Source organism: Lepisosteus oculatus, unplaced genomic scaffold (genome assembly GCF_040954835.1).
Source record: "Lepisosteus oculatus isolate fLepOcu1 unplaced genomic scaffold, fLepOcu1.hap2 HAP2_SCAFFOLD_76, whole genome shotgun sequence".
Classification (NCBI taxonomy): Eukaryota; Metazoa; Chordata; class Actinopteri; order Semionotiformes; family Lepisosteidae; genus Lepisosteus; species Lepisosteus oculatus.
The window spans coordinates 781,588-795,568 of record NW_027168320.1 but is presented as its reverse complement, the minus strand read 5'-3'; the positions used below and the strand labels follow the sequence as shown (position 1 = coordinate 795,568).

At 42.0% G+C, this 13,981-nt stretch overlaps 3 non-coding genes across 3 annotated transcripts; all 3 read left to right on the top strand.

The window, feature by feature from the left end:
• Positions 1-1,136: 1,136 nt before the first annotated feature.
• Positions 1,137-1,278, top strand: LOC138234934 (U4 spliceosomal RNA). The gene has a single exon (XR_011188005.1). It is a non-coding gene; the product is annotated as a U4 spliceosomal RNA (small nuclear RNA).
• A 3,100-nt stretch (positions 1,279-4,378) lies between these two features.
• Positions 4,379-4,460, top strand: trnas-aga (transfer RNA serine (anticodon AGA)). Its single transcript has one exon. It is a non-coding gene; the product is annotated as a tRNA-Ser (tRNA).
• Positions 4,461-5,301: 841 nt separating this feature from the next.
• On the top strand, positions 5,302-5,375 carry trnai-aau (transfer RNA isoleucine (anticodon AAU)). The gene has a single exon. It is a non-coding gene; the product is annotated as a tRNA-Ile (tRNA).
• Positions 5,376-13,981: the final 8,606 nt, after the last annotated feature.

The following is a 13,981-nucleotide window of genomic DNA, read 5'->3' as shown; positions in this document are numbered from 1 at the left end:
TCACCCATGCTCTGTGCCATCATGTTGAAGATGTTGGTCTGGAGCTCCTCCAGCGTCAGGTCGCCCCTTCCTCTCTTGGCTGCCGGGGTTTTCACAGGTGTGCTGGGCAGGGACTCCGGCTCTTCCTCTGGCAGCTGAGTCTCACTTGGGCTGCGAGCGCTCGCGTACGAGCGCATCTCCAGCACTCTTTCCACGTCCCCTCCAGCTGCTTCACTTTTCCCTTTAGTTGCCATCAATTTTCTTGTAGTGCTATACATATACGATTGAGGTTTCTTAGACTTCTCCTTCGAAGACCCAGCACTCTCTTTTCTTTTCCCAGTGTTACTCATATCGAAATTCTTAAACCTAAAAAAAATCGTTTTTTTTTCTTTCAATTATAACTGAAGTTTAAACAAGTAGTGTTAAGTCCTTATTTTTCTGTAGTCAAAAAAAGCAAAAATTAACATTTAGGTCATGAAAAACTCAAAAAAAATCCTCAACCACTAAACTTTACCTCCCACCTGAGCGCCATCTTGAACGCCCCTACCACCAGAGAATGCTCACGATTTCGGAAGCTGTCTCCGGGACGTGCTGATTCCACACATCCTGAATAAATCATGATATTGTTAGTTGCTGTAGCTAGACGTTCAAATGAGTTTCATGGCCAGATGGACTGTTTCCTCCAGCGGTATAGTATTGCAGTGAGACAGCACGATGCCTGCAAGACTATGTCACGCTAAACGCCACAGATTGTGTTTGTCCGTTCGTGTCAGTCATCCTGCAGCCACGGGAAGTGGGACACAAACATCCCGCAATGCTTTCAAGACGTTAGGATTTGTTTGTGCAACATCCGAGAAGAGTACTTGTGGCTTGAATGTGAACTGTACGTGCCCGCCCCCTTTCCTCTGTAGTGCATGAGTTCCTCCCGGCATGCCCTTCGTCATTGTTCTGTCATCTTGTATTTAAAGGGTTGTATTTCTGCTGCTGAAAAGAATCAACGGGTTTCTTTGTTCCCAACGGAGCCCTTGTCTGTCATGAAATTCTTCAAAACCTCAAGCTAGAAGAAGACGACAAATATGAAGCGTTACAGCAACGACATGCCATGAGACGATTGATAACGATTTCCATAGGATCCCCGCGGTTGCCTGGCAACCGTCAGCTTTGCGCAGTGGCAGTATCGTAGCCTGTGAGGGTTAGCCGAGGCGTGATTATTGCTAGTTGAAAACTTTTCCCAATACCCCGCTTCCGCCGGTTTGCAATACAATCGGCGAAAGCAATTTTTGACAGTCTCGTTAGAGACTGAGCAAGGTGTTTAAAGACAGATTTGGTCATGGTGACATCATGGTAGAAAGAAGCGAGCTTGTTCCCAGTGGGCATTGATTCGTCGAATATACGTATATTTACGGCGAACGTACGGCTATACGTATATATACGTCGCCTCAACGTCGAATTGCAACCGTAAAATTGACGACATTAACAAACGCATATATAACGTCGAAAACACATCTAACACAGTGCCTGAGGCTTTTTACTGTATGTATCGTGTGTGCCGCAACTAGGAGTATACGGCACTCTGCACAGTGTACGAAGTAAATTATTTTCGCAGCAATTAATTTACACGTGTATAATAAATATAGTAAATATAATAAATTAATTACTGCGAAAATAATTTACTTCGTACACTGTGCAGAGTGCCGTATACTCCTAGTTGCGGCACACACGATACATACAGTAAAAAGCCTCAGGCACTGTGTTAGATGTGTTTTCGACGTTATATATGCGTTTATTCATGTCGTCGATTTTACGGTTGCAATTCGACGTTGATTATACGAACCCAGCATATTTTCCGGTTATATACCACAATGCATTGCTAGTATTCGTTGGTCACCATTTTGGACACGTTTTTCAAACGTAGAAGTATATCCGCAAATATCTCAGATATCCTCTTTTGACGAGTAAGTATGAACAATAATAATACTATCTGAATACATACAGATCTTTCTTAATATTATTTTGATTAAAATAGTATGTGAATAAGCAAAAAAATGGCACATAAAATAGTGTGAATGGGGAAGATGACACAAAATCGTTTTGCCGTTTCTCTTATTCTTATTCTATGTTGTACTTTCAAACTTTGGGTACTCTTTAATTAGGACAGACTTTATTGCTCAACTGCTATGATGCAAGCCAAATTTTATACATTTATTTCAGCTTTGAGCTTAGTAAACCGTTCATTTTTTAGATTATACTAAAGAAGATATTAATCATCATTTATTTGGGAAGTAATATTATATAATTTTCTCCTAGCTGCGGTGCTGAAGTCCCACCCTACATCAACAGAAAAAGAAATAAAGGAGCACGCAATGTGTTACTTGAAGAATGCATATGCAAGGCAGGGGGCCAGGAGATCTGGACTCTGAAAATAATAGGTTTTTGGTTCTAACTGTTAGGACAATTAGACAGGGTTTGCAAACAGTGGACAAAAATCGTCTTAACTTCCATTGTAATATTTTTTTTTCTTGGAAATATAGAAGTTGTACATTTTAAAATGTATATTTGAATCAAAATGTGGTTTTGAGTTAGTGTGTTAATGTAATTAGTTTTGTGTTTGTCATTACTATACTGTATATTGCCATGTTACCAGAATTTGTAGCTGAAGTTTAAGACTAGTTGTGTTTTTATGATTATTGCCCATATGTTGATTGTTGATTGATTGTATACAATGTATAATTTGAAATACATATGTTTCAGGTGTGAATGTGTATTTTCAGAATACATTTCTAAACCTAATCATTGGCTTGTTTTACTTGTTTCTACACCTATAAAATCTATCTTTGATGTATAATAGACCTCTACCCATATACGTATAATAGACCTCTAATGTTATCCGTATAATAGACCTCTAACCATATACGTATAATAGACCTCTAAAGTTATACGTATAATAGACCTCTAACCATATACGTATAATAGACCTCTAAAGTAATCCGGAACTCCAACCATATATGTATAATAGTCCTCTAAATTTATCCGTATAATAGAACTCCAACCATTTATGTATAATGAACGTCTAAATATAGACGTATAATTGACGTTTAACTTTAGACGTATATTAGAATTTCATTCTAGACGAATTGTAGACCACATTTAGACGTCTAAGATATGCGTTTATTAGACGTATATTATACGTCTTTTGCCCACTGGGTTACGTCTCAACAGAAACGCTCTTTAGCTCTTTCAGCTTTATGCAGAGAACATCGTCTGTCGAGATCACTTTTGAGTCAGCGCGAAACGCCGTGTGCTGTCAGTTTGATTTCGTATTGCTCGTGGCGGCGCCCGGCTTTTGTCTGTCAAACGTTAGGTTGCACTTCTTCATGCTGCATCGTCGGCATGAGTGGAGCTTTATAAACGTCTGTACTTACTGCGCCCCATAAGAAATCGTTTGTCCCCATTCAAAAGAGATTGTGCGATGTCCTGCAGCAAACCTTTGACAGTTTGAAAAGAGGAATTTATTCTGCTTCCTGTGCGTGCAGTAGTTACAAAGTTGAACGCCTTTACACGATCTGCTGCAGTTTTCAGTGGGCGGGCTTTGTCAAATGGCTTGGAAAAACGCACTGTGTTTCGGCTCGGGAAACATCATGAGCAGTGTCCTGCATGTTTTCTGTGTATAGCTGTCTTTTAACGCATACAGAATTCATTCGAAATCATTGATTTCTCCAATTAACAAGGGTCCCTTAAAGGATGAGTCAAAGTAACGTCTAATCGGATTAGTTTCCTTAGAGCTGGTTCAGAGTTTGCTCAAGAGTTTACCTTTCACAGATGCGCAAAGAAGAATGTTGGGGGTGCACGCTTCAAGGCGCCTTACAGCTGTAGGGAGTGATTCGAGACGATTCGTGGCGTGTGCTCGTTCCCTTATACCGTTCGACCCGGGGTGCAGTGCTAGGATGACGTACAATACCGCTTGGGCACGTAACGGCGTTATATGCAAGTTCGGGACGTGAGGGTTTTCGTTTGTTCGTTTTGTTTTGCTCTGCTTTGCTTTGTTTTGCTTTCCATCGCGTTGGTAAGAGCGTAAATAAAAAGGCGATTCCTGCGTCTACCACTAATGTAAGAGCTATTTCAAGTGCGGAGTGGTGCGGCTTTTCAAATGCTTGCGGGCATTTCTCTGTTGTTGATTCTTTTTTTGTGTGTAACAAAGTGGCATTTTCATGTCCGGACGGGGAGACTTTATCATTCCGACATGAAGCCACCCTTAAGTCCTCTGAGGCGTGTCTGTCTGCAAGGCTTGTATTTTGGAAATGTTTTTTTGAAACGGAGAACGACTTTGAAATAGGCTTCCGCCGGCGGCTCGCGATCCAGGTAAGATTGTAGCAAGAACGCAGCGGCGGTGGGGCTTGCTGTAGTCGTGGCCGAGTGGTTAAGGCGATGGACTAGAAATCCATTGGGGTCTCCCCGCGCAGGTTCGAATCCTGCCGACTACGTTGTCCGCCTCCAGTCGGTGTGTTCCGGCGCAAGCAAAGAAGCGCGCCTCCTTGCTGTTCCTGGTGGTTTTAAAACGCCCAATCGCTTAAACCCGCTGCCTTGGAAATAAGTTCTTCAGCGTCCGCGAATGACATTTTGCAGCTGGAAGCAGATGTCGACGCGTTTTGCACAGAGCACCAAAAAACCGTCTTTTTTGAAGGCTCAGGCACTGAGCATTGGTGGTTCAGTGGTAGACTTCATGCCTGCCACGTGGGAGGCTCGGGTTCGATTCCCGGTCAATGCAGTGGCTTTTGCAGCGAGCAGCTCCATCACTTGCATCCCCTTGCAACTCGCAACTGCAAACCCACTGAAGCTAAGTAGGTGCGAGCCAGGTCAGTACCCGAATGAGGGTGAGCTACAGGGAAAAACAAAGCTTCCAGCTGGAAGCGGTGTTAATGGTGTCGGCGGGGGGGCACTCACCCTGAGGTCTGTGCGGGTCCTAATGCCCCAGTATAGTGACGGAGATGCTGTGTTGTAAAAGGGCGCTGTCTTTTGGATGAGATGTAAAACCGAGGTCACAGCGCTCTGTGGTCATTAAAAATGACCACCAAAACCTTTGACAAAAGCTCTTGGTAATTGATGGTCTTCAATAATGCTTCTCCTTTAGGTACATTTTAAATCAGCTGAAAAATGCTGTGAAATGGGGGGGCACTTCAGGCCAGTGTAGGATTTGGGTTACAAGAACCATGAAACTGCACGAGAAAGCCCATACACTGAATTACACGGCTTTCTATTCAAAGGAGGGCAAAAGAAATTCCCTGAGATCGATTTTTTGCAGCACAGAGAGGATTGATGTCATGAGGCCGGTTAGCTCAGCTGGTTAGAGCGTGGTGCTAATAACGCCAAGGTCACGGGTTTGAGCCCCGTACAGGCCAGGTCCTTTTCTCCTCTCTTACCAAAGCTGTTAGGTTCCTTTCCGTGGTGAGATGGGTTGTCATGCAACGCAGCCACATAGTGCCGACAGACAAGAGTGTTGCGGGAGAAGAGAAAAGTGTTTGAAGATTTAAGAGTGTCTTAGGTGGAGCCAAAATCAAGTGTCACAAATGCAAGTGGTTGGATTTCCAATGTTTAATATGGTAAAAATAAGCAGAAGTTATCTGCCGGTCCGGCACAGTCTGCCATGCTTTTGTCATATACTGTAAAGTGGTGTCGAACTGGGTGTCGATCTGGAGCCTCACCATTTGCATATGTGAGGCTCCAGTTATACATCGAGTGTCACATTAAATGACAAAAATGAAGAGAGTTAAAGCAGCTGGAGAGGTTTTCTTACAACTTTTGAGTTGACACAGTTTTGGAAAATGTTTCCTTCACGCTGCACTGTTCAACATAGGCAGCCAAGAGTCTCCAAAACAAAACAGAATTGACAGATAGGAGAAAATTCCCACTCGTCCTGAAGTTGCCAAAATCCAGCAGGTGGATTTTGGGAACGGCATACAGACCCCTGACACAAGTGGTCTGTGCCAGGGGTCTGTATGCCGTTAACCATGCCGCCATACCAGTAGCACCACCACAGTCTTAAAGGAAACCGGTGTAACAACATGTCCGGGTAACTTGTTCCATTCACCCGCAGCTCTTTGTGTAAGGATGTGCCACATATGTGGCGTTTTTCACACAGCAGCTGTATCGACGAGCGGTGAAAAAAGTGTGGTGGAAACGTCGGACCCTAAGGTGGTGACTGCATCGGAGACGGCTGTTAAGACACTGACCAAAACCAAACGTGTCAAGCCTTCGGAGAGAAATAATAACACGCCTAAAGACTTGGTGTTTGGTGATGTGGGAGACTCAGTGCGGTATATTGCACAGTTAGTATCAAAGGTGGGCACTAATGAGGTGGATAAAAAGCGGGGTTTAGAGAATCTAAGAGCCGCTTTAGCAAGTGTACATTCAGTGTTTCCAAAACCGATCCAGGTTTACGCCGCTAGACTCTTAGACGTTTTTTCTAAAGAAGATGCTGATCTAACCTCTGGATTTCGTTACCTGATAATGCTATTTCATGGTGCACTGGCGAAGACCCACCGGGATAAATGACTAAACATGTGCATGGTGCAGTCCAGAGAATATTGGATGAACTTTCTCCAAACATCGGGGCGAATGATTTTGTACAGCTGCGTTTGACTGCGGGTGGTTTTAACAAACCCTTGTTCTCACGCAGGAGACAACCCGGAGAATTAAATGCTGCTGATTTTTTAAGCCACATCTCAGACCTCTTACAGAGCCACACAGAAATTCTCACCGATGACAGCCTCCGATTAGTGGTGACGATAGTTAGGAATATGCAGGGGGGTGCCCGTCGAAGATTTAAATCCGTTCTGGGTAATTGCTCAGAAAAAAGCGCACCTTATCGACTTACATTACACGGGCGGTAATCTGTGTTTCACCAGGAGTGTGTACGGTTTGTTGAATGAAGGTTGTACCAATGGGGAAATGTTACAGGGCGCTAAACGAATGCACAAAGAGTTGGGTTTTTCAGAGAATCAGAAAATGAGTTTGTCAGACATTACCGCTTTTGAAAAACATTTAAAGGTGGTCATTAAAATTTTGTACCACGACCAGGGTGATTGAAAATATTTTACAACGGGGCCCACACCACCTAATTCTAAAATACTTTTTGTTCTACTGCATGAAGAGCATTTTTATGGGGTTTTAAATATTAAAGCTTTTGTGGGGGCGGCATATTTTTGCACTAACTACCATGCGGCGTATAGCCACAAGAACGCACACGCCTGTGTTAAAGCTTGTAAAACCTGTTTAGATCCCCAGTGTTGCGAAACTGATGCAGAAATTCAGAATTGCCCGGCCTGTAAGGTCTTTTGTCGTAGCTCTCAATGTTTGGCGAGACACTTTCGGAATGCAGCGACGGGTGTTAGTAAGTGTGAGCGCAGGGTCTTTTGTGAGAAATGTGAGGTTTATAACCTCTCTAGTCACAAATGTAAAGAGAAACTGTGCTCGCATTGTAACAACGTGATCGACACCCCTGACACACATTTGTGCTACTGTACATACTGCCTTTGGACAACCCCAAAATTTCAAACAAGTACATTTTTTTTTACTTTGAATGCATGCAAGAAACGGGGACACACATACCAAATTACATCCATGCCCTTCATATTAACAATAAACGAAGCTGGGAATTTTATGGTGAAACTTGTCTAAAGGATTTTGTGTGTAAATTTATCGATAGACGTTTCAAAAACCATACATTCATATCGCACAATGGCAAGGGATATGACAATTACCTAGTAATCAGACAGTTGTAAGATGAAAAGATGGACGTTGAACTAATTAATCAGGGTGGTAAGATAATGTGTATGACCGTAAAAGCTCTGAACATCAGATTTATCGATTCTTTAAACTTTCTACCTATGAAATTAAGCAAACTGTCGGCCGCCATGGGGTTCCCCGGGGGTAAGGGTCATTTTCCACACTTGATGAACACTTCAGAAAACCAAAATTATGTCAGCCCGATGCCGCCGCCAGAACTTTACGGCGTTAACTACATGCTGCCGAGGGAGAAAGCCGAGTTTTTGGTTTGGTATGAAGAATGCAAGGGAAGTGTGTTTAACTTACAGAGAGAGTTGAAACGTTACTGCCAGTTGGATGTGGCAATTCTAAGAGAAGGCTGTGTCAGGTTTTGGGACGAGGTCATGAATATGACCAGACAGACACGCGTGACTGAGTCAGGGGCCGCCTGCGTTGTGTGCATCGACCCCTTTCAGTTTGTGACCATCGCTAGTGTCTGCATGGCCATGTTCAGACTTATGTTTTTACAGGAAGAGACGATAGCGTTGCTACCCCATGACAATTACCACCACCAGCAAAAACGATTTTCTACACCCAGCATTCAGTGGCTTATGTACATCGAACACACAGAGCCCGTTAAAATCCAACACGCGTTAACCACGGCCGGTGAGTTCAAGGTTGGTCAAAGCTGAAAGCTCAAAGCTGAAATAAATGTATAAAATTTGGCTTGCATCATAGCAGTTGAGCAATAAAGTCTGTCCTAATTAAAGAGTACCTAAAGTTTGAAAGTACAACATAGAATAAGAATAGAGAAATGGCAAAACGATTTTGTGCCATCTTCCCCATTCACACTATTTTTATGTGCCATTTTTTGCTTATTCACGTACTATTTTAATCAAAATAATATTAAGAAAGATCTGTGTGTATTCAGATAGTATTATTATTGTTCATACTTACTCGTCAAAAGAGGATTGCTGAGATATTTGCGGATATACTTCTACGTTTGAAAAACGTGTCCAAAATGGTGACCAACGAATACTAGCAATGCATTGTGGTATATAACCGGAAAATATGCTGGGTTCGATATTTTCTCAACGTATGCGTTTATTAATGTTGTCGATATTATGGTTGAAATTTAACATTGATAATACATCACGGCTATGTGCCCCCTGCTATGTGCTGATGTGCAATTTTAACGCATGCAGTTAGTAAGGATCGTACTGTTGTATGGTATTATATATAATGACATTATGGAATAGGATGGGGACAGGCCTGGCATCACGGGGGGAGGGAGGAGTGTTGCCCCTTCAGTTTTGGGCAAAAAGATTTACCTAACTTAATTTGCGCCCTAAAAAAATAGTTGTACTTGGTCAATGGTCAGACAACACTAAATGACACGAACAGTCACTCAGTCTGTTTGATGGGCAGGAGGGCTATCCGTCCAGGAACTGCACATATCAGTGTCGTTATTGAGTGTCAACATTACGATCCTGTTTGCTCAGGTGGACCGATTCCTTGCAGTAGTTTATCATTATACTTAAAATCTTTATATAACTAGGACTAGTTATAGCAGTCTGTGCTTTCTGTTGGTTTTACAACATTTTTTTCTTAACGATTCAGAACGTCCATGTAGCTGCAAAAATGAACGCTTATGGTACTTTTCGCTCCAGGCAATACAAACCGTGAGAGTGACGAAAAATGTGAAACTGAACTTCATCGCAAATACCAGATTGCTAGTCGTTATCTTCTATCATGAAGCACTAATTAATGGCATAGCTGCGAGATTTCATTTGGGTAGCTGCACCCTACAGCTCCGTTTCAACCGAAATATCACCCCCCCCCCTCAGAATTTCAGACGCCCCCCTACAGATTTTTCCCCGGGCACCGCGCACTGATGGGGGACAGGGTGTCCAGGAAATGGTATCAACTTTTCTCAAGAAAATAAAAATAGAAACTCTATAGGCACTCAAACATTTTACTGTTTTTTTTTCAGGCAGTAAATTACGTAAATTACTGCTTCGACACGTAATGGCATTATAATCAAGTGCAGGAGCTGAGGGCTTTTGTTTTGTTTCGTTTTCCATGGCGTTCGTAAGCACGCAAATCAAAGGCAATTCCTGCGTCTAACACGAATGTAAATGCTTTTGAAAGTGCAGTGTGGTGCAGCTTGTAAAATCCTTGTCCACATTTGTGGTTTGTTGATGTTTTTCTGTCTGCCAAAGTTGCATTTTGACATCCAGACGGGGAGACTTTATCATTTGAACGTGAAGCCAGCCTTAAACCCTCTGAGGCGTGTCTGTCTGCCGGCACGTATTTTGTGAAAGGTTTTTTTTTTTAACTGAGAGCGACTTTGAAAAAGTTTCCGTAGCCACCTCGCACTCCGTGTTAGATTATAGGAGGAATGCGGCGGCGGCGAGCTCGCTGTAGTCGTGGCCGAGTGATTAAGGCGATGGATTCAAAATCAATTGGGGACTCCCTGCGCAGATTTGAATCCTGCCGACTACGGCGTCTGCCGTATGTCGCCTTGTGCCTGCGCGGCAAAGACGAAGTGCTGCTTCTCCTTTCCTGGTACTAAAAGAACGCTAAATCGCTTGGCTCTGCTGTCGTGGAAATAAATTCTTCAGATAACCACACATTTTGCGTTCGCACCTCTGGTGCTCTACTTATGCCTTTGAAAACCTAATGAATAAAGCTGAAAGAACCGACACAATATGTAGGTGCTCGTAAAGCACGCAGTAAAGAACTGTTAACAGCAAAGGTTTCAGTGGGTTAACTGAGGAGAAGGCGTGATCGCTAATTGTTGACTTTGTATTTGGTGTTAGAAACACTCTTACTGTGCATGACGTGCAACAAATGTAGCCACAGAAATTGCATCACGCTTTCATGTATGCTATCGCAGACACCAACGTTGCCTAGATAGAAAACCGAAATAGCCGTGGGTTTGCTTGCTGGTCTGAAGGATCTCTCTTCGAATCTCTATCATTTGTCAATGGAAGTAAAAGGCGCTGCAATTTCATACGTTCAGAATGAAACCCGCAGCTGTTGTTCGACTTTATTTCTTGACTAATTACAACTGAGTGTCGCATGAGCAGTTACGTAAACTTGTCTGGTATATTTGAACAAAAATGCCGTTCTTCAATTAAAACTAACAGTACATTGTCAGGGACATTCAGTTCTATACAAACAAGAGACAGACAAGATAATATTTCTACCTTTCATGTGGACTACGTGTTGACTTACTGATCGGAATAATTGAAAAGTTCGGGTTCATAGCCGATGCAGTGCATGCTAATTAGAACAGCAAAGCTGAGCTCTCAGCACCGTACTGAGCCCAGGTGTTTTTCTAAAGCTGTCAGGTGCAGTTCATTTACATGAAGGAAATCTCTTACTGGGTACTATTACAATGCAGTAAGTAGCACAGACTACTTAGGGAGTAGCCCGATGCATTTAAAAACAACCCGAGCCAGGCAGGAGTCGAACCTACAATCTCCTGATCCCTAGTCAGACGCGTTATCCAGTGTGATACTGCAGGACTGTAACCCAGTGAGATCAGCACTGCAACTAGTAAAATATTACCCCCGGTCCATTCTTTTCCAAAAGTGAGAAACACCTGTTTTCTACATTTTGTCTGTTTTAAAACATTATCTTCCAAAGCATCATAAAATTGTCCCTTCTTCCAGACTCTACTTCTCTCTTGTAGTAGTACAGCAGACCTTTCCAGGTGAGCAGATCACAGAGTCCGAAATGAGCTTCCTCCATCAAGCAAAGTACCTGAACATGACGCTGTCTTCATAAAAGCGCCCCTGTAATAAAGAAATTAAATCCGAAATCAAGAGGGCAGCACAGTGGGCAAAAGACGTATAATATTCGTCTATTAAACGCATACCTTAGACGTCTAAATGTGGTCTGCAATTCGTCTAGAATCTCTGCACTGTGTACGAAGTAAATTATTTTCGCAGTAATTATTTACATTAACGAAGAGCATAACGCGTGTACTGTATACACTGCAAGTACAACCCCCCTCTCTGCAGGAGTGCTGGCTGTGACGAATTGAAACGGTTTCACGGGTATTTTCAAAGTAGGAGGCGAGATTTCCAGCGAAAGACACCCCCCCTCAAAAACCCAGTAAATACAGTACTTACTAGTTAAAGGCTAGGCTCCCGACTACGGCGAAAGGAACCCTTCTTTCATTAGAAGACAATGAACATATTTTAGCCCTGAATGAATTAATAGCAAACATGGTTTACATAAAAGACATTTTTCCAAGAAAGTTTAGCCTTTGTCACTAATGAAACCACTAAATAAAGACATAAATATAAAAATCTTAAGATTTTTAAAATACATGACTTTGCTAAAATTTATTTGAAAATAAAAACAATTACAACCGCCAGGGGAGAGAGAGAACAGGGGAGGGATGTTGGTTTTGCATAAGGGGCGGGGCTATGGAAATTAGGTCTGTTTGGGAATGTGTAGTTACATTTTCTGGCTGTTTGTGAATTATCGTTGTTGAGTATGGAGTGTTGAGGTATTGATTTTGTGTAATGCTTTATGTTGAAAATTGAGGTTGATTTTGTTTATGATAAACAGGATAAACTGGGATGGGAGGAAGGTTTGGTTTTGCATAAGGGGCGGGATTATGATAATTGGAGGACTTTGCGAGAGTAAAATGGTTTGATTATTTGATTTTGTATTGTGGTTGTTATCTATGTTTTTGGTTGGTATTATGTTTATATGGATGTTTTTGTTGGTTGGTTGTTATTATGGTTATTAATAATACGATCTATAGTTGAAATCTGCGCCTAAATAAAAAGAAAAAGCAAGTGATTAGGTTTATGAGCAATCTAATTACTTATTCGTTTAAAAAGCTATATAAAATAAAGTTTATTATTAATTTGCTGGACAGAGCGGTGAACATTATTATGCATGAGACAAAGATAACGATCCTGATCAGTTTAGAAATCTGTGTACGCTGTAAGGTTTTTACTTCTTAAACTTTTAAAATACACGTTTAGAATTGAAAGAAATCCTCTTCCTGGTATAGCACACCAGCACGTCTTTTTTCTCCAATCAGAGGGGTGTCAGATGGTGTCAGCCAATCACCATTCTGCGTTGGGTAGCAACGGGTGACTGTTCTCAGGCGGAAGATGTAAACAGCTTAATGTTCGTGTTAAATAATTTTTTTTAATTAAAATTCATTCTATACAGCAATCGCATATTTGGGTACCGTTTCATAAAACTTTCATGCTTAAAATGTTTAGGGAGAAATGGAAGACTGGTGTGTATTTTTTCTTTAAACTACCAAGACCAGCCATACACAGTACAGTTTACATACATACAGTAATGTTTATGTTCCTAAATTAATATCGTTTATGACCTTCAGATGCGTTATGCTCCTCTTCTTTTTATGCTCAGCTACTAAAATTTCCCTTTAGTGGTAAAATCCATATAAATATTCAAAACTAAGCGGATTAAAATGTGGACAGCAAAGACATTAAATGATTAAATCTTTGCACTACCAACCAATGCACCACGAGTGCCCCTGTCGGTCATTTTGGCCAGCCAATCACTTGTCCTGCGGTACCCTCCGGTGCCCCGCGGTGGCTTGTGGGTAGGTTACTGTACCGCGGGTTTTTACCGCGCATTTTGAATGGCTGCATCTATTAAACGCATACCTTAGACGTCTAAATGTGGTCTGCAATTCGTCTAGAATCTCTGCACAGTGTACGAAGTAAATTATTTTCGCAGTAATTAATTTACACGTGTATAATAAATATAGTAAATATAATAAATTAATTACTGCGAAAATAATTTACTTCGTACACTGTGCAGAGTGCCGTATACTCCTAGTTGCGGCACACACGATACATACAGTAAAAAGCCTCAGGCACTGTGTTAGATGTGTTTTCGATGTTATATATGCGTTTATTCATGTCGTCGATTTTACGGTTGCAATTCGACGTTGATTATACGTTGAGGCGACGTATATATACGTATAGCCGTATTTTCGCCATAAATATACGTATATTCGACGAATCAATGCCCACTGGGAAGGCGCATTGAAGGGTGCACCCCCATCATTAATCGTTGCGCCTCTGTGAAAGGAAAGCTCTTGAGCAGTCGTTGAAACAGCTCGGATGAAACACTTGATTGCTTCCATGTGCATCTGGAGCCCATTTCTTATTTTCACTTCACGCCGCCCAAAGCATTTCTAAAACAGGAGATTCGCGTTTGGGAATGCGCC